Consider the following 24,689-nt stretch of genomic DNA (forward strand, 5'->3'; position numbering starts at 1 on the left):
AAGAGCCAGCACAAGAAGTATCGAGCATGGTGCGATTGTTATCAGAAAGCCGAGCATATAAATTTTGAATAATCATTTCTCTTGAGAGCTCATGATTGGGGCATGAATATAACATTGATTTAAGCCTCCCCCAAGCTTGAGCGATGCTTTCTCCTTCGCGAGGCCAGAAAATTATATATATAATTGCGATCACGATGAACAAGATGCATAGGATAAAACTTCTGATGAAATTCCAATTTCAATCGTTTGTAGTTCCATGACCCCGTATCATCACATAGCCTATACCATGTCAATGCATCTCCCTTCAAAGATAAAGGGAAGACCTTCTTCTTAATAACATCTCCGGGCACACCTGCAAGCTTAAATAATCCACAAACTTCATCCACATATATTAGGTGCTCATCAGGATGCTTTGTTCCATCTCCTGCAAAAGGATTAGCTAGCAGTTTTTCTATCATACCCAAAGGAATTTCAAAGCAGACATTTTCATTTTCAGTAGGTTCAGTAGGTTGAGGAGCAACTCTTTGCTCTACTGGTCGGGGTGAAGATACCCCGAACAAGCCCCTCAGAGGATTACTTTCCATAGTAACAAGTGACAGTAAATTTCAGCACACTATATAAATTTTTCCTTACCAAATTCCACCTACCAAAGGCGCTTCACTCCCCGGCAATGGCGCCAGAAAAGAGTCTTGATGACCCACAAGTATAGGGGATCTATCGTAGTCCTTTCGATAAGTAAGAGTGTCGAACCCAACGAGGAGCAGAAGGAAATGATAAGCGGTTTTCAGCAAGGTATTCTCTGCAAGCACTGAAATAATAGGTAACAGATAGTTTTGTGATAAGATAATTGTAACGAGCAACAAGTAACAAAAGTAAATAAAGTGCAGCAAGGTGGCCCAATCCTTTTGTAGCAAAGGACAAGCCTGGACAAACTCTTATATGATGTAAAGCGCTCCCGAGGACACATGGGAATATCGTCAAGCTAGTTTTCATCACGTTCATATGATTCGCGTTCGGTACTTTGATAATTTGGTATGTGGGTGGACCGGTGCTTGGGTACTGTCCTTACTTGGACAAGCATCCCACTTATGATTAACCTCTATTGCAAGCATCCGCAACTACAACAAAAGTATTAAGGTAAACCTAACCATAGCATGAAACATATGGATCCAAATCAGCCCCTTACGAAGCAACGCATAAACTAGGGTTTAAGCTTCTGTCACTCTAGCAACCCATCATCTACTTATTACTTCCCAATGCCTTCCTCTAGGCCCAAATAATGGTGAAGTGTCATGTAGTCGACGTTCACATAACACCACTAGAGGAGAGACAACATACATCTCATCAAAATATCGAACGAATACCAAATTCACATGACTACTAATAGCAAGACTTCTCCCATGTCCTCAGGAACAAACGTAACTACTCACAAAGCATATTCATGTTCATAATCAGAGGGGTATTAATATGCATATAGGATCTGAACATATGATCTTCCACCAAATAAACCAACTAGCATCAACTACAAGGAGTAATTAACACTACTAGCAACCCACAGGTACCAATCCCGGACTTGGAGACAAAAATTGGATACAAGAGATGAACAAGGGTTTTGAGAGGAGATGGTGCTGGTGAAGATGTTGATGGAGATTGCCCTCTCCCGATGAGAGGAGCATTGGTGATGACGATGGCGATGATTTCCCCCTCCCGGAGGGAAGTTTCCCCGGCAGAACAGCTCCGCCGGAGCCCTAGATTGGTTCCGCCAAGGTTCCACCTCGTGGCGGCGGAGTCTCGTCCGGAAAGATGGCTTATGATTTTTTGCTCATCGAAAGACTCCATATAGCAGATGATGGCCACCGGAGGGCCACCAGGGGGCCCATGAGGTAGGGGGTGCGCCTAGGGGGTAGGGCGCGCCCCCACCCTCGTGGGCAGGGTGTGGCCCCCCTGGTGAACTTCTTGCACTCAGTATTTATTATATATTCTGAAAATGACTTCCGTGAAGTTTCAGGACTTTTGGAGCTATGCAGAATAGGTCTCTAATATTTGCTCCTTTTCCAGCCCAGAATCCCAGCTGCCGGCATTCTCCCTCTTTATGCAAACCTTGTAAAATAAGAGAGAATAGGCATAAGTATTGTGACATAATGTATAATAATAGCCCATGATGCAATAAATATCGATATAAAAGCATGATGCAAAATGGACGTATCAATGCTCACCATCGTGCGTGAGTAATTCCATCGTAGGCTTGCTGGACGGTGATGGGTTGGATGAGATTTATCATGTAATTGAGTTAGTTTTGTTAGGGTTTGATCCCTAGTACCCACTATGTTCTGAGATTGATGTTGCTATGACTTTGCTATGCTTAATGCTTGTCACTAGGGCCCGAGTGCCATGATTTCAGATCTGAACCTATTATGTTTTCATCAATATATGAGAGTTCTTGATCCTATCTTGCAAGTCTATAGTCACCTACTATGTGTTATGATTCGGCAACCCCGAAGTGACAATAATTGGGACCACTCCCGGTGATGACCGTAGTTTGAGGAGTTCATGTATTCACTATGTGTTAATGCTTTGGTCTGGTACTCTATTAAAAGGAGGCCTTAATATCCCTTAGTTTCCATTAGGACCCTGCTGCCACGGGATGGTAGGACAAAAGATGTCATGCAAGTTCTTTTCCATAAGCACGTATGACTATATTCGAAATACATGCCTACATTACATTGATGAACTGGAGCTAGTTCTGCATCACCCTAGGTTATGACTGTTACATGATCGATCGCATCCGACATAATTCCCCATCACCGATCCAATGCCTATGAGATTTTCATATATTATTCTTCGCTTATTTAGTTTTCCGCTGCTACTGTTACCATCAGTATAAAACCCAAAAATATTACTTTTGCTACCGTTACTTTTGCTATCGTTACCACTACTATCATATTACTTTGCTACTAAATACCTTGCTGTAGATATTAAGTTTCCAGGTGTGGTTGAATTGACAACTCAGCTGCTAATACTTGAGAATATTCTTTGGCTCCCCTTGTGTCGAATCAATAAATTTGGGTTGAATACTCTACCCTCGAAAACTGCCGCGATCCCCTATACTTGTGGGTTATCACGGACTCAGTCTGTGTAATTGCTACCATCATCTTCAACTTTGCTTTCTCAAGGAACACATTAAAATTCAAAGGAAGAACAGCACGGGCCATCTATCTACAACAACATAGACAAGCAAAATACTATCAGGTACTAAGTTCATCATAAATTTAAGTTCAATTAATCATATTACTTAAGAACTCCCACTTATATAGATATCCCTCTAATCATCTAAGTGATCACGTGATCCATATCAACTAAACCATAACCGATCATCACGTGAGATGGAGTAGTTTTCAATGGTGAACATCACTATGTTGATCATATCTAGTATATGATTCACGCTCAACCTTTCGGTCTCAGTGTTCCGAGGCCATATCTGCATATGCTAGGCTCGTCAAGTTTAACCCGAGTATTCTGTGTGTGTAAAACTGTCTTACACCCGTTGTAGATGAACGTTGAGCTTATCACAACCGATCATCACGTGGTGTCTCGGCACGACGAACTTTGGCAACGGTGCATATTCAGGGAGAACACTTTTACCTTGAAATTTAGTGAGAGATCATCTTATAATGCTACCGTCAAACAAAGCAGAATAAGATGCATAAAGGATAAACATCACATGCAATCAATATAAGTGATATGATATGGCCATCATCATCTTGTGCCTTTGATCTCCATCTCCAAAGCACCGTCATGATCACCATCGTCACCGGCGCGACACCTTGATCTCCATCGTAGCATCATTGTCGTCTCGCCAACTATTGCTTCTACGACTATCACTACCGCTTAGTGATAAAGTAAAGCAATTATAGGGCGATTGCATTGCATACAATAAAGCGACAACCACATGGCTCCTTCCAGTTGCTGATAACTCCGTTACAAAACATGATCATCTCATACAATAAATATAGTATCATGTCTTGACCATATCACATCACAACAAGCCCTGCGAAAACAAGTTAGATGTCCTCTACTTTGTTGTTGCAAGTTTTACGTGGCTGCTATGGGCTGAGCAAGAACCGTTCTTACCTACGCATCAAAACCACAACGATAGTTCATCAAGTTAGTGCTGTTTTAACCTTCTCAAGGACCGGGCGTAGCCACACTTGGTTCAACTAAAGTTGGAGAAACTAACACCCGCCAGCCACCTGTGTGCTAAGCACGTCGGTAGAACCAGTCTCGCGTAAGCGTACGTGTAATGTCGGTCCGGGCCGCTTCATCCAACAATACCGCCGAACCAAAGTATGACATGCCGGTAAGCAGTATGACTTGTATCGCCCACAACTCACATGTGTTCTACTCGTGCATATGACATCTACGCATAAACCTGGCTCTGATACCACTATTGGAACGTAGTAATTTCAAAAATTTCCTACGCACACGCAAGATCATGGTGATGCATAGCAACGAGAGGGGAGAGTGTCGTCCACGTACCTTCGTAGACCGTTAAGCAGAAGCATTATGACAACGCGGTTGATGTAGTCGTACGTCTTCACGATCGACCGATCCTCAGTACCGAACGTACGGCACCTCCGCGTTCAGCACGCGTTCAGCTCGCTGACGTCCCGCGAACTCATGATCCAGTAGAGCTCGAGGGAGAGTTTCGTCGGCACGACGGCGTGATGACGATGTTGATGAAGCTACCGTCGCAAGGCTTCGCTTAAGCACTGCTACGATATGACCGAGGTGGATTATGGTGGAGGGGGGGACCGCACACGGCTAGGAGAGATCAATGATCAACTTGTGTGTTCTAGGGTGCCCCCCTGCCCCGTATATAAAGGAGCAAGAGGGGAGGCCGGCCGGCCCTGTAGGGCGCGCCAGGAGGAGGAGTCCTCCTCCTAGTAGGAGTAGGACTCCCCTCTTTCCTACTCCTACTAGGAGGGGGAAAGGAAGGGGGAGAAGGAGAAGGAAAGGGGGGCGCCCCCCCCCCCTTCCTAGTCCAATTCGGACCAGAGGGGGAGGGGGCGCGCGGCCTGCCCTGGACGCCCCCCCCCTCTCTCTCTCCACTAGGGCCCAATAAGGCCCATTAACCCCCGGGGGGTTCTGGTAACCCCTCTGGCACTCCGGTAAAATCCCGATTTCACCCGGAACTCTTTTGATGTCCAAATGTAGGCTTCCAATATATCAATCTTTATGTCTCGACCATTTCGAGACTCCTCGTCATGTCCATGATCATATCTAGGACTCCAAACTATCTTTGGTACATTAAAACATATAAACTCATAATATCGATCGTCATAGAACTTTAAGCGTGCGGACCCTATGGGTTCGAGAACTATGTAGACATGACCGAGACATGTCTCCGGTCAATAACCAATAGCGTAACCTGGATGCTCATATTGGTTCCTACATATTCTACGAAGATCTTTATCGGTGAAACTGCATAACAACATACGTCGTTGTTCCCTTTGTCATCGGTATGTTACTTGCTCGAGATTCAATCGTCGGTATCTCAATACCTAGCTCAATCTCATTACCGGCAAGTCTCTTTACTCGTTCCGTAATGCATCATCCCGCAACTAACTCATTAGTCACATTGCTTGAAAGGCTTATAGTGATGTGCATTACCGAGAGGGCCCAGAGATACCTCTCCGACAATCGGAGTGACAGATCCTATTCTTGATCTATGCCAACTCCACGAACACCATTGGAGACACCTGTAGAGCATCTTTATAATCACCCAGTTATGTTGTGACGTTTGGTAGCACACAAAGTGTTCCTCCGGTATTCGGGAGTTGCGTAATCTCATAGTCATAGGAACATGTATAAGTCATCAAGAAAGCAATAGCAGTAAACTAAACGATCAAGTGCTAAGCCAACGAAATGGGTCAAGTCAATCACATCATTCTCCTAATGATGTGATCCCATTAATCAAATGACAACTCATATCTATGGTTAGGAAACTCAACCATCTTTGATCAACGAGCTAGTCAAGTAGAGGCATACTAGTGACACTATATTTGTTTATGTATTCACACATGTATTATGTTTCCGGTTAATACAACTCTAGCATGAATAATAAACATTTATCATGATATGAGGAAATAAATAATAACTTTATTATTGCCTATAGGGCATATTTCCTTCAATGTTTATATCTGCTTTTGCTATGGGGCAGCAGATAGCAGTTAAAACTCCAACTGTTCTCATTCACATTAATGGCAAGAGAGCTGTAGCACTGTTAGATTCTGGCAGTTCTTGTTCTTTCATCAATCAGGAGTTTGCACTTAAAGCAAATTGCCAGCTCTTGCCAGTTAAACCAAGAGCTATTGCAGTAGCAGGGGGAAGTAAATTGTGGTTTACAGCAGTAGTACCTGACTGTGAATTCCAACTGGCCAAAAACAAACTCAAGCATAACTTTAGAACATTGTCCTTTCCTAGTCATGATGTGATTTTGGGGTATGATTGGTTTACAACAATGAGTCCTATTGCTTTTGATATACCAAGAAATACTTCCAACTTCACACAAGGAGACAAGCAAACAGTTACAACAACTATATACAATGATGTGGAAAATATAAAGGAAATTCCAGCCGAGAAAATGCATAAGCTTCTGGATAAAGGTGTGGAAGGATTTCTATTACAAGTGGAAACTATACTCAAGGAAGTACCTGAGAAAGTTCCCAACTCCTCCTCAAATTCAAAAGTTGCTGTTGGAATATGCAGATTTATTTGAGGAACCAACTACTCTTCCTCCTCATAGAGAGTTGGACCACACTATTCCATTGATACCTGGAGCAGCTCCCCCTCAACTTAGACCTTATAGAGTAACTCAACATCAAAAGAAGGAAATGGAGGAACAAATAAAGAAACTATTGGCTACTCATTTAATCAGACACAATCAGAGCCCTTATGCAGCACCTGTCATTTTGGTGAAGAAGAAAGATTCTTCTACGAGGTTATGCACTGATTTCAGAGAACTAAATTCTCTCACAGTCAAAAATAAATATCCCATACCTGTGATTGAAGACTTGTTGGATGAGTTACATGGAGCAAAATTCTTCTCCAAACTTGACCTGAGGTCTGGTTATCACCAGATCAGAATGAATCCTGAAGACATCCATAAAAACTGCTTTCAGAACCTTCCTTGGACATTTTGAATATTTGGTTATGCCCTTTGGATTGTCTAATGCACCAGGTACTTTCCAGGCACTAATGAACAAAATATTCAGTCCATATTTGAGGGTGTTTGTGTTAGTTTTCTTTGATGACATGTTGATATATATAGTAAGACCTTGAAAGAGCATGAAGAACATATCAAGATTGTGCTGCAAGTGCTCAGAGAAAATCATTTGTTTGCTAAACTCTCCAAATGTGTATTTGCTGAGAAACAAGTTGAATATCTAGGACACATTATTTCTGCTGAGGGAGTGGCTACAGACCCCAAGAAAATATCTGCAATTGCTGACTGGCCAGTACCTGCTAATGTCACTAAACTCAGAAGTTTCTTGGGATTAGCTGGTTGTTACAGAAGATTCATTAAAAACTATGGATTGATTTGTAGGCCATTGCATGATTTACCGAAAAAGGAAATTTCCTATGGGCACCAATGCATACAACAACATTTTCTCAGCTCAAACAAGCACTTATATTAGCTCCAGTTCTAGCATTGCCAAACTTTTCTCAGCCTTTTGTGTTAGAGACTGATGTATCTGGAAAAGGGATTGGAGCTATACTTATGCAACAAGGAAGGCCCCTGACTTACTACAGTTCAGCTCTCTGCCCTAGAAATGCTGCTATGTCCACCTATGAGAAATAGGCCTTTGCCATATTGGAAGCCTTAAAGAAATGGAGACATTATATTTTGGGAAATGAGGTCATAATCAAAACAGACCAACAATCCTTGAAATTTATAATAGATCAAAAACTTACTAAATGAGTGCAGCACAAGTTGATGATGAAACTGCTAGAATTCAATTTCACAATCTAGTATAAAAAAGGGGCTGAAAACAGAGTAGCAGATGCACTATCTAGACTGCTACCTAAGTGCTTGGCAATATCTTCTCCTGTACCAGCTTGGGCTGAAGAACTAGTGGATAGTTATTTGAAATACCCTGCAAGAAAAATACTGCAAGAGCAGTTGTTACTACACAAAGACCAAACTGTGGATGATTATACCATGACATCTTCTGGTATTATCATGTTTAAAGGAAAAATTCTAGTTGGCAAGGTCCCCGAATTGAGAAACAAGTTGCTCACAGCTCTCCATAGTTCTCCTATAGGGGGGCATTCTGGTGTTATAGCTACTTACCACAGAGTTAAAGGGATTTTTGACTGGCCTGGATTAAAAGCTGATGTAGAAAGTTTCATTGCTGCCTGTCCTACTTGTCAAAGAGCTAAAAGTGAACACTGCTTGCAGCCAGGATTGTTGGAACCTTTGCTTATTACTGATATGGCCTGGGCACACATCTCCATGGATTTTATAGAAGGATTACCAAATTTCGGAGGCAAGGAAGTGATACTGGTGGTAGTGGATAGATTCACCAAATATGCCCACTTCATTCCTTTATCACATCCTTACTCAGTGCTAACAGTAGCTCAAGCAGTGGTGGACAACATAATCAAACTACATGGCCCACCAAAAATGACCATCTCTCATAGAGATAGGATTTTCACTAGCAAGCTCTGGAAGGACATCTTTACAACATTGAAAGTGGAGTTAAGATACAGTTCAGCTTACCATCCCCAAACAGATGGACATACTAAGAGGGTTAATCAATATTTAGAAACCTATCTCAAATGCATGACAACTCAGGAACCAAAGAAATGGAGTGCTTGGTTGGCCCCAGCTGAGTACTGGTACAATTCCACTTACCACACAGCTATAAAGATGTCTCCCTTTCAGGCATTGTGTGGTTTCCCTGCTCCAATGATTGCTGAGTTGGCAATACCAGGACCAGAGGATGAAGAGGCTCAGGATTTCCTCACTACAAAACAGAGTATGTTGGACCAACTCAAGGCAAATTTGTCACAAGCCCAGAACAGGATGAAAAGATTTGCTGACATCAAAACAGTGGAAAGAAGCTTTGCAACTGGGGATTTAGTATATCTCAAAATGGCACCCTACAGACTAGTGGCCTTTGGGTTCAGGGGAGCAATCAAATTACACAACACGTATTATGGACCTTTTCTGGTAACTCAAAAAGTGGGCAGAGCAGCCTACAAACTACAGTTTTCTCCACATGTTAAAATTCATCTAGTTTTTCATGCCAGCCAGCTCAAGAAACATATTGGAAGCAAAGCAATTCCCAGCCCCAATCTGCCTATGGTGAATGAGGATGTCACTGTCAAAACTAGACCAGTGGTAATGTTACAAGTCAGACAAGTGCCTAGGAACAATCTTCCGGTTGTGCAATGGTACATTCAGTGAGAAAACCTCTCTCCAACAGAAGCAACTTGGGAAGATCCTGATTTGAGCAAGTATACATTCCTGGAGTTCTTCAAGGCAACATCTCAAGCGTGGAGAGACGCAAATCAAACGCCCTAAGGACATGTCATTTCTTAGACGGGGGCAATGTCAGGCCTGAACCTGCATGTGTCGTCAAGATTCAGTTATCCAACGATCGGGAGGCTTTCTCGCAATACCGCTTCGTCGTGAGCCGTTGATTCCCTTAATGTGCCGTTATACAGTAATTACTGTTACTTTTCACTTGTCGGTAACTATTCGCCTATATAACCAGCCGGGATGTGGCCGGCGTGAATCATCTCTCTCTTTTTCAGACTCGCCTCGATGGCTTGTGATATACTCCAACATTAAATCAATAGCAAATATATACAGATCTGAGACTTTCCCAGCACCAAATCCTCTTGATTTACTCGCTAAATTCGCATAGGTATAGATCGGTCCTGACACGGACTGGACGCTGGATGGGCGTCGTCGGAGGCTACGAGGAAGCGGCTGGCCTCGAGCCCTCGACCCTCGATTGAGATCGTGGGAGGTCGTCTCACCATGCACTCGCGGGCCGTGGCCCGGGGAGGTAAGTGTAGCCCCGAGCCCCCGAGTAACGCGCCTCCGGGAGGGGCTGGGGGGATGTGGGTGGTGATGAGGCTGGAGCTTGCTCGGGGAGGCTAGGGTCGGAGCCGCGCCAGAGTCCCGGTGCCTGGCGCCATGACGGTGAGGTAAGGAGACTCACCTTTGGATCTTTACCTCTATATTTTGGAGCTGCTAGTGGCTTCTTCGGCGGTGGAATGCAAGAGGCCAGGGTGAGTCGCTTGTATCAAAGTAGTAGTAAAAGGGTGCTTCGATACGTTTTAGTCTCATGACTAAAAGTAGTGGGACTAAAACTTGCTAGCCTCACCCATGCTTAGATCCAAATACTAAAGAGACTAAAATCAAGTTAATGAGCATTTATTATCCTCCACCCTCCAATCCAGAACTCGCATGTATTAAAGAGAGGAGTTAAATGAGGAGAGAGAGAGGACTAATCCACATTTTAGTAGGGGTACCCTGACTAAAACATTTTAGTCTCAAGACTAGTTTTAGTCCCTCTTTAGTCAAAGGTGCTTGGAACTTTAGCCTCTTAAAGAGACTATTTTTAGTCAGACTAAAATAGGTCCCTTGGATCCAAGCACCCTGTAAATGTTCTTAGCTAAAAAAAGAAGTAGTGGTAAATGTTCTACTAGGCTGGTCCAGCCACTTACTTAGGGAAAAGAAGTGTATTAGTACCCACATCCTGCATACTTTCATCTAGTAAGATTTAGGTGGATTATGCTTTGTGGTAAAATTATACCCATGACTCCATGATCAGTGATCTCTATGTGTGACAATCACCGATATAAGTATACACTAGACTCACTGGTTGTGTGTAAAATGTCCATTAAGCCAGGCCTCAAGTTTTTTTTTAGAAAAGGAGGATGACCCCGGCCTCTGCATCTGGTATATGCATGCGGCCATTTTATTGATTATTCTCGAGGCCCTTACAAAGTATCACAACAATACGCCTGAATCCGCCATCTTGGCATCATATGCCCCTACTCCTATCCATATGATGAAGGGCGCTAGCTGGGCCAAATACCCAGTCCACTCACCTAAGCCTATCATCAAAAGCCAGAAGCCCCAGCCGAGCCACATACCGGGTTTGGGGCAGAACTGGTCTGACGCACTCACATGTGTCGTCGCCGCCATCTTCCACTGGTCCGTCTTCAGAGCAGATATTGACGCTTCTATCTTGTTAGGCCTCTCTGCCATCGACGCCACCATGACGCCAGACAGCAACATCCTCCTGCGCGAGTCCAGCACCGCGCATCGGGCGCCGAGTCTCCACTGCACCACGCCGCCGAGATCCGCCGTCATCAATGTGCAGGATGAAGCACCGCTCCGCCAAAAAAAACCGCTCACTGGTCCCTCGAACCCGTGTATGCCTCCAAGAATGACGCCCCCAAGAAGGAAACGACACCAACGCGCCGCCGTCATCTGATCTACTGATCTAGGGTTTCCCCCGAAGGTAGCGGATAGAGGTCTGGAGCTTCTCCACGGCGATGCCTTCAAGAAGGTAATGACACAAAAGAGTGCCGCCAACGCCGGTCTTGGCATCAAGCCGAGAACTAGGTTTTCACCCGGATCCGCTGAAGGAACCTCCATCAAGCATCGTGTGCACGGGTCGCCGCCGCGTCGCCACCACCACACCGGGGCCCCAACGCAACCGCCAGCACGACCACCGTGCCTAGCAGCCGTGGAGGCCCGGCGTCACCACGCCCGGGTCTCGACCGGCCAGATCCAGATCCGGAGAAAGGGATCGGGACGGAACGGAGACCTCCGGTCGCCGCAGCCGCAGGCAACACCACGGGACGGAGCTCCATCACCCCCGCAGCCAGCGCGCCATGCCGCCGCCGCGCCCTCGCAGCACCACGCCGCCAAGCGCCGCCGCCGGCAGAGCACCACGCCATGGTCAGAGGGCGGGGAGGCACGCCGAGGAGAGACCCCGCCGCCGCCGGCCGTGCCCGGGCTTTGCCCGGCAGTAGCCCTTGGCGGCGGCGAGGGGGAAGGGAGGAGAGGAGGTCGGCCGGTGGCTGGAATCTGGATTCCCCCCGTGTCGCCTCGAGGAGGGACGCGGGGGTCGGGGCGATGCAGTGCCACACATTGACTGACCAAACCACCATTCAGCTTGGCCAAGCCAGGCCTCAAGTGCTAATAGGACGTGGAATGGCGCAACTCAATGCATTGAGTTGAAACCAACATGGAATTTTTGTGTGTGAACCATGGACTATCTGCATAATCTAACCCTGAGGGGCCAATTAGGCGCATGTGACTAGGTTTTCACAGGCACTCCGCATTCCCCTGGTTTTGCATACATCTCGATGTCAGTCAGTCGAGACAGTTTTTTAATGCTTGATTTAGATCAAAATTAGGAACGAATGTGATATCATATTCACTTGGTGTAAATATCGGAAGTAAAATTGGATATGAACCCACAGTTGTGATATCAAGAATTTGGGGTGATTTGTGGGATATCAAGAATAAGTAAATAGTGATTGCTCTGAGCTATTTTACGCAATTCTCCATAACTATATTACACATTGTCTTGAGATGTCAACTGACACTAAAATACTATGAGAAGGGTCATCTTGGAGTCTGACAAGAAGCTTTCATTTCAGCCTCCATGCTCAACTGTGTACTTCCTTCTGAACGGTGCAGGCTGGAAGTGGAACTTGCTTCACGTAGAAGGTTCCCTTGTTCATTATATGGTTCATCTGTTTTTCTCATAGTTTGCTCCTTGGTGAATGACCTTCTTAGCTCCTCTAAAACTGATGCAACCTCCTTCATAATGGGTCGTTCTTGTCCATTCATACTTAAGCATCTCACAGAGAGCTGCGCAACTGCATAGAGTTGCTCTTCACCTGCTTCTTCCAAAATGTGTGGCTCTATCTCCTTAAGTAGCCGCCCTTCATTTACTAGAATTACCACATGCATGGCTAAGTTGCATGATTCTTCTGGCCTGCCTACGGAAATAGGCTTCTGCCTTGTCAGTAGTTCTGCAAGAACTACTCCAAAACTGTAGACATCACTCTTTTCTGTGAGCTGGCTGCTTTGAAAATATTCAGGATCGAGGTAACCTATAGTACCTTGAATAAGGGTGGTTACATGAGTTTGATCAAATGGAACTGATCTTGATGCACCAAAGTCTGAAATTTTGGCTACAAAGTTCTCATCCAACAGTATGTTGCTTGATTTGATATCCCTGTGAATAATTGGTATAGCAGCTGTGGAATGGAGATAGGCAAGTGCTTCTGCTGTTTCTGCAGCTATCCTTAAGGCATCCTCCCATGTTAAGGAGCGAGGTCCACTTCTGTTGTGGATGTGCTGAAAGAGTGTTCCATTGGGTATGAATTCATACACCAGCAAGGGAACTTCTATCTCTAGACAACATCCCAAAAGCTTGACAACATTTGGGTGATCGGTCTGTGATAAGATGGTAATCTCATTGACAAATTGCTCCACCTGGCTCTCATCAAACACCCTGGACTTTTTTACAGCAACCACAGTCTCATCTGGAAGAACACCCTTATATACTGTTCCATATGCACCTCGGCCAAGGATTCGAGTCTCGTTGTAATTGTTAGTTGCAGTCTTGAGCTCTTCCGCACTGAATATCTTTGCCGACGAGTCCGTACCTTGAGATGTGATTGCTGTAAATCTCTGCTGCAACAGCAAACCTCCATTCTTACGGAATAACTCAGCTCTCTTTCTTCTCATCTTTCTTCTCTTCATGGCCCAGTAGTAGCACAGAGCTGTGCTAGATATTAACCACAAGTGCAAGACCAACACCTGCAAACATTTGATGAAAAAGTAAGTCTTCGTTCTTCACGTAATGCAGATAGCTACCAAGTTACGTCTGATTACTCCGATGCAGATGCTATATTGACATAATCTTTGGGACAAGCATAAACTGTCAAATCTCCTTAATGCTATCCATTAGGGAATATGTGTTTGATCCAGTTAACCTTCTCTTATGGTCATACATCATGAACACTCTATATAAACTTGCAAAATATTTTTGCCTGTAGTTCATTGGTCATTCGTATGAGCCATCATAAGAGTTGTATAGGGACACAGATTTGCGGAGCTCGGGTGCCCCTACCCACTTTATTAGAAAAAGGTGTGTTTGCAAGTTCTTCTAAAGAAAAACCCAAACATGTAGATGTGTGAACAATTTATGAACATATGAATTTGGTGAAATTGTCATTTTGCGGTCTGCAGTAAATAGGCAAGGACACTGTACTACATCATTACACCACAATGGCACCATTGCAGAACTGCTATATCTGAATTGCCTCAATAGAATAAGATGAATTAAAAACAAAAGATAATAATCAAAATTGGTAATGCCAGGTGTATTGAGTAAGTTACCAAAAGCAATATCTATGGGAAAGTTCTTTTGACACCCACTTCCCCCTTTCTGGCCATTGCCACTCATGCCTGGAGGACAATCACACACAATTTCCCCTTGTCCATCACTGCAGTACGCTGGGTATGTGCAGGGGTTCTTTTCAGGATGAGTGCACACATTCGAACCTAATAGATATCAATAAATCATCAATGGCACTAATAATTTAGTCCTCTTGCGCCGCTGGTTAGCAAATACTTTCTTTTTCATACCTTGTGGTTGCTGCATAGGGGAACCTGCATTGGAAGAGAATGGTCAATATTAGATCTTCTGATGGTACTAAGGACACTAATTGTAACCTGGACATCTCTAAATAGACATATATGTGATCCACTTATTCAGCTTGGAGACCAAGATGAAACTGCGTGCTTAAGATAAATTGGAAAATAGAAGTAAAATGGATATGATGAGTACAGGAGTTTCCCCTTGTGACCGCACATCCTAAAATGACATGTAAAGGCTAGGTGGTACTCTGTCTGTTCTCTTTCACATGTCTTTTTAGGATGCATGCAATTAACTTTATAAAACTTGTACAACTAAGCTAATATACACAAAAGTATTTGGATGTTCATGGGCGAATGTTATAAGTAGATCTGTCATTAGAAATACTTTTATTTCATTACTTTGTTTCCTTCTAAGTAATTCTGATTAACCTGTATTTGTTAAAGACAATGGTCAAAGGTATACATTGGAGACCGCATGCATGCTCAAAACATGTGCAGAGGAACAGAGATTATGCATAAAAGTAGCTTAGCTGTAGCTTTTGATATTGTGTGAAATGTTAAGTACATTCAGGCAGTATACATTTTGGTTCCTTTTTCTAAACATATGAAACGTTAGATATTACCAGATGGACTGATGGCCTCTTTGCAGCTTGTCCTTGTCTTGTAACCGTCACCGATCCAGCCATCGGGACACGAGCAAGTATAACCTCCTTGGGTGTTGTTGCAGTAGAACCGAAGGGTGCAATTGTTGCCACCGGGAGTCTCACATTCGTTTATATCTAAACCAACAGTGCAGCACTTCATTTGAGAAATCAGAGAAGCATATTTCTATTCAAAAAACAGGCTGAGTAATACTAGAATTTCTTATACTGCTGAACTTGATTGTCCTGTTTGGCAGTTTACCCCGTGGTTTATAATTTTATATTCAGTTAGTTCCATTTATGCAAGTGATGAAACCGAGTTATACTCATACTGTCTCGACCTCGATATTCCCTCCGGAACCCATGTATATTTTCTAGGCTTTTTGCTGATGATGGCTGTTGCACAGGATAATTTCAGAAACTCCAGGATGTGTTAGAAACCAAAACCACCCAACTTTGTTTTTTGACTGTGTGGTAGCTTTCTTGCCTAGATTTCAATCTCTTCATCTGGTTGAGCTAACAAAGATAAAGTAATGAACCAGTGTGGTTGCCCTTTTTTTTTTAAAAAAAAGAAGCATGTTTGTTAATCTGCCTAGGCTATATTACAAGACCTTAGGTGGATTTGTGTGCTTTCATGTGAAACTGCAGGTGAAATTATATCTCTCTGATGGATGAAGAAATATTTACCTACACATCCATCGGCAGCGTACGGATTCCCGTCATACCCTGCATGACACTTGCAGAGATGGCCCGCTCCACTGGGCGCGTCAATGCACCTGCTCATATTGTTGCAGTACCGTGTCGCCAAGTTGTGGATCGAGGCCTGGTGGCATGTGCTGCGTCCAACTGCCCAATCCAAGATCATCCTGTGGTCACCAGCCGGCAACAACATGTCTTTCAGCGGCCTCTGGACACCGCCTCTGGCACCCCTGAAGACTTCATCGCCTGGGGCGAGGAAGAAGGCAGCGCTACAAGTGCCATCCTCCTGGCCCATGTCTTGCTCTTCCATCTTGTCGAAATTCAAGGTGAACTCCCGAGCGGCATCGATCGGCATGGAGGCGTTGCAGCATGCTACCCCATGAAGGCAATCGACGGTGCCGGAGCTTTCGTCGCAGTAGGGGGAGCAGCTGGTAGCTTCCCTATGTTGTGAGGAGTTGTCACCGACTGACGAGTTGCTGAACTTAGCAACTAGCCTGTAGTTGCATCCAGTGGCCACCAGCTTATTGCGATTGGAGAAGGAGAAGGGCGTCTGCTCCAAGCTGATATTGCCGATTCCGGTGGCCTTCATCTGCTTACCGTTGCGGTCGTAGCAGACTTGGTGGATGGGCCCGGCTAAGATGACGACGAAGCCTCCTTCCACCGACACACGGTCGATTTTATAGCTATGCTTGTCGATCTGCAGCATGGCCTCATTGTTTCGGCCGCACGTTACCTCGAAGCCTTGTTGCAGGGCTTTGCCATTGACGCCGAATGGATGCTGGATGCTGTTGCATGTTATGTTCCGCGCCACCGTAGACGGTGGTGACGGTGGCGGCAGCGCTATCTGTGAGAGTGCGTCGCGGGGCAACACTGACAAGAGGAAGAGGAAGAGCATGAGCGGGCGGAGCCGCCATGCGGACATGGCTGATCTGCTCTCCCTTCGGCACGGCGTGTCGCCTCTTCCTCTCGTTTGTGCACGGTGTGGTGGCTATGCTTTATTCCAACATCGACCTTTCTTTCTAGCTTCCTGGTATTCCTGGCCTCACATCGCCTGGTGGTTTTGTGCAAAAAGCCCTCAGGTTTATGTGTCTCTTCTTTATCTAGATCAAAGATATTTCTTCCCTCCTGATGCATGTATATAAACCTGAGGTTCAGTCCTCGCAAACCTCTTTCTTCGCGAAGACCTTGACGAAATGAGAACTAAGCAGAAATGTAAGCCATTCTAGTTTGATAATTCATCCCTCACGTTCCCTGCTTTACATGCAAGTTCAGTCTCTGAAGAGATGTCAATTCTCTTCAATCATTGTCGCTCGACGGAAATGGCCACAGCTGTAAATAGTGGATCACAGGCACGGCGAAGACCGGCCTTGCTGGTGTCATGAGTCAATGCATAAAGTTGAGATCGACGTCTGTTTTCACAAAGGCCTAGCATAATACATTAGGAGGCGCGAACCAACCTGTGGTTGGATGATTAGAGGGACTGTGGTATTCCCGGTCCATCAGAGTTTAAGTCCTGTTGTTCGCATTTATTTCTAAATTTATTACAGGATTTTCGACGATGCTCATTCAGTGAGAGGAAATTTTCTCGTCAACGACGAGGCGCTTATGGAGGCTTCGTAAATTTCAAGATGATATGCCGGCCCAATCTTTCAGATGTGCTCATAAAGATAGAGTGTGCGTGTATACATTTATAAGAGGGCGGATGCTAGGCGTAAGCCGGCTGATATCATGCAGTTATCAGTCGCCTTGATGACCGTCTGATCAAGCACATCGGAGCCGTGCACAACCCATGCAGCACTCCCTGTCACGCTCCAAGCACAGCTACCACCGGCAGCACGGCCGCAGCGGCCAGACGCCACCGAAGCTGTGATGCAACGGCCGTCGGATTTGTGATGCAGGATGCAGCAGGCGTCGATGCCGCCGGACCTGCGATTCAACGGCCACGACGCTGCCGGAGCTGCATTGCAGCGGCCACGACGCCGCCGGAGCTGCTATGCAGCAGCCACGACGTCGCTGGAGCTACAATGCAACGGCCACGACGCGGCCGAGTTGCGATGCAGCGGCAGCCGGAGCTGCTATGCAGTGGCTATGACGCCGCCGGAGCTGCGATGCAGCGATCGTCGACGCTGGTTTTGCGGCAGCTTGATTTTGCACGCTTGCCGGGGCCTCGGGGCTATTGGAACTTGGAACGCAGGGAAGTCACTAGTGGTCGTCGCCTGCCCCATGGAGCAGCTCGTGTAGGCTAAGCAGCAGCCGAGCCACTGCCTTGCAGTGCCCGCGGCCAGCGCCACTCGCCGGCGGAGTCTCCTCCGACAGCGTCGAAACGACGGGGTGGCCGGATCTTGCATCGGGGCGCGGCCGAGCATCGCCTCCGGCGTCTCCGTGCACACACCTGCTGCCTTGCTTGCTGCTTCGGTGAGATGGGGAGGAGACGATAGAAAGAGTGGAAGAGGGGATAAGATTTCTGTGATGGAGAACGAAAGGCACGTGATGAGGCGACCGACTGGTGAGGCCCACGCTGGACACGCGTCATACGATGGAGGCGGCTTACGAGTGCTTATTATCAGCCGGTTGAAACAAAGTGATTTTCTTATAAGAGTGAGCGTATGCACGTATATATAAGCGCTTGTTGAAAAAATATATACATTAAGAGGCGACAACTGATGCAAAGACGCTACCCGTAACTTGGATGTCATTGTTCAGGCCCACCACGGTTGGCTCGTTGCTTACTGCAGTAGTAGCTTTCGGAGAAGAGATGCGGCGAGCGTTGCTTTTGGTGACCCTCTCCGGCTCTCTCATCATCATCGGTGCCTTCCTTTGTCCACAACATGTGGAAAATGGCTTGACCTTAGCTTTGCACGATGCTCTTGAACGATGTATGCACGTCTACGTGTGCACGCCACGGCGGCACATCACAAGCTCACGCCCAAAGCTATTGCATCATACTTGTATTGATTATTAATGAATGAACAGTAATCCTTGTTATTGACCAATGGTTGAGTACTATATGGTATATGGAAGAGAAGAAATCCCCCCGTCCCTCTAGCGAGCGACAGAAGGGAAAACCTAGCCGCCGCCGGGGTCTCCCCTTCTCCGCTTTCCTCCTCCTGCGGCGGCTAGATCTGACCCGCGGGCGGTGCGGGCTGTGAACGACCAGTTACATCGTGGCTGTGCAGACTGCTCCACGCAGCGGTGGTGACATGTCTCCCATGCCCGGCATGGCTGTCTGGCGAACGCAGTGGTGGATGCCGGGGCGGCGGCCTCGGGCAGCGGAGCTGGTGGTGGCCTTCTCGTCATAGTGATGGGAGGTCAAGCACGGCTGACCATGGGGAGGCACGCGAGGGATTCAGGATCTTGTGCCTGGATCTAACGGTCGCGACGGCGGTTGCCGCTGTATGGGCGAGACAACGGCTGGCGCGGAGGTGGGTGCTTCCTGTAGCACTCGGAATTGGGGCGGCAACCCCTCTTCTTCGATGGCGGCAGACTCCCTGATCGTGCGGGCGAATCGGAGTCTGGATCTCGAGGTGGTGACGACCCTTTTGAGGCTGGTGGTGGTATATGGTACGTCCCCTCGATCAACATATTGGGTTTGATGCGACTTGGCAGGTGACACATGCGTCTTTTTTGGAGTCGTCGACAGGTGATACGTGCTTAACGATGACCGGGGGCTGACTTCATCTCTGATCGAATTTACAATCCTTTACCTTGATCAACTGAGAATCAAGCACAGATACAAGTTATGGTTTGATACCACGTTCCCTACTTTTTAGTAATCTTGATCTGCGTGTGCTGTAAGCCTGTAACGCGATTGCGCAGTCTCTGTCAATATCCCAATTACTGTCACCCGGAAGGGAATGGCAACAACTGGAAATATTGCATCACAGCCACGGCGAAGACCGGGCATGTTCGTGTGAGTCAATGCATAAGATCGAAATGGACGTCAAGACCATACGTTGCGACAACTGAGAAAATATGGTGGTCGTAACAAGATGTCATTGTTCAGGTCCATCACGGTTGGCTCGTTGCTTACACTGTAGAATTTCTTTTACAAAAGCACTATATTGTGGTACGGAGGGAGCCTTGCTTTTGGTGGCACTCTCAGCCTCTCCCGTCATCATCATCGGCGCCTTCCTTTGCCCACAACCTGTGGAAAATGGCTTGACCTTAGCTTTCTGCGATGCTCTTGAACGACGCATTATACATCTATGTGTAGACGCCCCGGCGGCACATCACAAGTAACCACACGCAACTCTGCTATACTTTTACGGTGGTTCAGATGATTCTTAAGGGCAGATACAATTGTTAATATAATAGTGCACATCTAAAATAACATCGTTGTACATGCCTTAATGGACTCAAGTCCAACATGGAAAGACTTGGTGGCATTTCACCAACCGTGGGGATTGGACAGCAGCTTAGGGCATCTTCAGTCGCGCCCCCAGAAAGGCCTCTTTAGGCGTTTTTTTACGCCGGCGCCGAAAAATCGGCCCAGTCGCGTTCCCAGTTGCCCGATTTTCGTCGGCTTGGGCCGAAAACAGCGCCGGCGGACCCAGGCCGAACCCGGCACGCTGGGGAGCGCCCGGGGGCGCCGGGGCAAACTGTTTTGGCGCAAAACAGCCGCGGGCCTGCCGCGTCAGGGACATGACTCTCTTCTCGCCCCTTCGGCGTCCTCATCGCCTCGTTTTCCGTGGCAAATTAATGCCAAAGCTGCCGCGCCGGTCAGCCTGCGCCATTGATGCCTCACGGGCGGCGCAGTGAAGACCGGATGACGCGCGTCCCTCGTCCTCCCTCGCTCGCCACGCGTACTCACGGCGGCTCGCGCACGGGCGGCGCCTCGGCATATATAAGACGCGCCCCAGCGCACTCGGCGACTCGCACTCTCTCGCCGTCGTCGTTCCTCCCTCTCCTCTCTCTCGCCGTTTCCAGTTCATCACACCTATGGCCGAGCGCTTCCCAGGCGACGGCGCGGCGGCGAACGGCTTCGGCCGCCGCCATCTTCACGAGAACGAGACTCGCCTCCTTTTCGAGGCCGAGTACCCAGTCCCGCCGGACATGTGGGTGCCCGGGGCGTGGAGGATCAGCGCGGCGGCGTGCCGGTGCCCCCGGTACCCACTGGCGCGGCGCGGCGTGCGGAGATCGCACGCATCCGCTCGTCCCTGCCACGTGCGGCGAGGGAAGGGCCACGGTACGTCCCCGACAGCCCGCTCTGGGAGTCTTATTTCCGCCGCCGTCACGCCGAGAAGCTCGAGGCCACCAACGGCGTCGAGCCCTCCGGCAGCCTCAACGCCGTCGGCCGGCGTCGGTGGTGGGGCGTGCCCGGGCGCACGTTGGATGATTAGAGGGACTGTGGTATTCCCGGTCCATCAGAGTTTAAGTCCTGTTGTTCGCATTTATTTCTAAATTTATTACAGGATTTTCGACGATGCTCATTCAGTGAGAGGAAATTTTCTCGTCAACGACGAGGCGCTTATGGAGGCTTCGTAAATTTCAAGATGATATGCCGGCCCAATCTTTCAGACGTGCTCATAAAGATAGAGTGTGCGTGTATACATTTATAAGAGGGCGGATGCTAGGCGTAAGCCGGCTGATATCATGCAGTTATCAGTCGCCTTGATGACCGTCTGATCAAGCACATCGGAGCCGTGCACAACCCATGCAGCACTCCCTGTCACGCTCCAAGCACAGCTACCACCGGCAGCACGGCCGCAGCGGCCAGACGCCACCGAAGCTGTGATGCAACGGCCGTCGGATTTGTGATGCAGGATGCAGCAGGCGTCGATGCCGCCGGACCTGCGATTCAACGGCCACGACGCTGCCGGAGCTGCATTGCAGCGGCCACGACGCCGCCGGAGCTGCTATGCAGCAGCCACGACGTCGCTGGAGCTACAATGCAACGGCCACGACGCGGCCGAGTTGCGATGCAGCGGCAGCCGGAGCTGCTATGCAGTGGCTATGACGCCGCCGGAGCTGCGATGCAGCGATCGTCGACGCTGGTTTTGCGGCAGCTTGATTTTGCACGCTTGCCGGGGCCTCGGGGCTATTGGAACTTGGAACGCAGGGAAGTCACTAGTGGTCGTCGCCTGCCCCATGGAGCAGCTCGTGTAGGCTAAGCAGCAGCCGAGCCACTGCCTTGCAGTGCCCGCGGCCAGCGCCACTCGCCGGCGGAGTCTCCTCCGACAGCGTCGAAACGACGGGGTGGCCGGATCTTGCATCGGGGCGCGGCCGAGCATCGCCTCCGGCGTCTCCGTGCACACACCTGCTGCCTTGCTTGCTGCTTCGGTGAGATGGGGAGGAGACGATAGAAAGAGTGGAAGAGGGGATAAGATTTCTGTGATGGAGAACGAAAGGCACGTGATGAGGCGACCGACTGGTGAGGCCCACGCTGGACACGCGTCATACGATGGAGGCGGCTTACGAGTGCTTATTATCAGCCGGTTGAAACAAAGTGATTTTCTTATAAGAGTGAGCGTATGCACGTATATATAAGCGCTTGTTGAAAAAATATATACATTAAGAGGCGACAACTGATGCAAAGACGCTACCCGTAACTTGGATGTCATTGTTCAGGCCCACCACGGTTGGCTCGTTGCTTACTGCAGTAGTAGCTTTCGGAGAAGAGATGCGGCGAGCGTTGCTTTTGGTGACCCTCTCCGGCTCTCTCATCATCATCGGTGCCTTCCTTTGTCCACAACATGTGGAAAATGGCTTGACCTTAGCTTTGCACGATGCTCTTGAACGATGTATGCACGTCTACGTGTGCACGCCACGGCGGCACATCACAAGCTCACGCCCAAAGCTATTGCATCATACTTGTATTGATTATTAATGAATGAACAGTAATCCTTGTTATTGACCAATGGTTGAGTACTATATGGTATATGGAAGAGAAGAAATCCCCCCGTCCCTCTAGCGAGCGACAGAAGGGAAAACCTAGCCGCCGCCGGGGTCTCCCCTTCTCCGCTTTCCTCCTCCTGCGGCGGCTAGATCTGACCCGCGGGCGGTGCGGGCTGTGAACGACCAGTTACATCGTGGCTGTGCAGACTGCTCCACGCAGCGGTGGTGACATGTCTCCCATGCCCGGCATGGCTGTCTGGCGAACGCAGTGGTGGATGCCGGGGCGGCGGCCTCGGGCAGCGGAGCTGGTGGTGGCCTTCTCGTCATAGTGATGGGAGGTCAAGCACGGCTGACCATGGGGAGGCACGCGAGGGATTCAGGATCTTGTGCCTGGATCTAACGGTCGCGACGGCGGTTGCCGCTGTATGGGCGAGACAACGGCTGGCGCGGAGGTGGGTGCTTCCTGTAGCACTCGGAATTGGGGCGGCAACCCCTCTTCTTCGATGGCGGCAGACTCCCTGATCGTGCGGGCGAATCGGAGTCTGGATCTCGAGGTGGTGACGACCCTTTTGAGGCTGGTGGTGGTATATGGTACGTCCCCTCGATCAACATATTGGGTTTGATGCGACTTGGCAGGTGACACATGCGTCTTTTTTGGAGTCGTCGACAGGTGATACGTGCTTAACGATGACCGGGGGCTGACTTCATCTCTGATCGAATTTACAATCCTTTACCTTGATCAACTGAGAATCAAGCACAGATACAAGTTATGGTTTGATACCACGTTCCCTACTTTTTAGTAATCTTGATCTGCGTGTGCTGTAAGCCTGTAACGCGATTGCGCAGTCTCTGTCAATATCCCAATTACTGTCACCCGGAAGGGAATGGCAACAACTGGAAATATTGCATCACAGCCACGGCGAAGACCGGGCATGTTCGTGTGAGTCAATGCATAAGATCGAAATGGACGTCAAGACCATACGTTGCGACAACTGAGAAAATATGGTGGTCGTAACAAGATGTCATTGTTCAGGTCCATCACGGTTGGCTCGTTGCTTACACTGTAGAATTTCTTTTACAAAAGCACTATATTGTGGTACGGAGGGAGCCTTGCTTTTGGTGGCACTCTCAGCCTCTCCCGTCATCATCATCGGCGCCTTCCTTTGCCCACAACCTGTGGAAAATGGCTTGACCTTAGCTTTCTGCGATGCTCTTGAACGACGCATTATACATCTATGTGTAGACGCCCCGGCGGCACATCACAAGTAACCACACGCAACTCTGCTATACTTTTACGGTGGTTCAGATGATTCTTAAGGGCAGATACAATTGTTAATATAATAGTGCACATCTAAAATAACATCGTTGTACATGCCTTAATGGACTCAAGTCCAACATGGAAAGACTTGGTGGCATTTCACCAACCGTGGGGATTGGACAGCAGCTTAGGGCATCTTCAGTCGCGCCCCCAGAAAGGCCTCTTTAGGCGTTTTTTTACGCCGGCGCCGAAAAATCGGCCCAGTCGCGTTCCCAGTTGCCCGATTTTCGTCGGCTTGGGCCGAAAACAGCGCCGGCGGACCCAGGCCGAACCCGGCACGCTGGGGAGCGCCCGGGGGCGCCGGGGCAAACTGTTTTGGCGCAAAACAGCCGCGGGCCTGCCGCGTCAGGGACATGACTCTCTTCTCGCCCCTTCGGCGTCCTCATCGCCTCGTTTTCCGTGGCAAATTAATGCCAAAGCTGCCGCGCCGGTCAGCCTGCGCCATTGATGCCTCACGGGCGGCGCAGTGAAGACCGGATGACGCGCG

At 48.1% G+C, this 24,689-nt stretch overlaps 1 pseudogene; it reads right to left on the reverse strand.

Moving 5' to 3' along the window:
• Nucleotides 1-12,519: 12,519 nt before the first annotated feature.
• LOC123190325 (wall-associated receptor kinase 3-like) lies at nucleotides 12,520-17,161 on the reverse strand (annotated as a pseudogene).
• Between the last annotated feature and the right edge of the window lie 7,528 nt (nucleotides 17,162-24,689).

This window comes from Triticum aestivum, chromosome 2A (assembly GCF_018294505.1).
Source record: "Triticum aestivum cultivar Chinese Spring chromosome 2A, IWGSC CS RefSeq v2.1, whole genome shotgun sequence".
In the NCBI taxonomy this organism is placed as follows: domain Eukaryota; kingdom Viridiplantae; phylum Streptophyta; class Magnoliopsida; order Poales; family Poaceae; genus Triticum; species Triticum aestivum.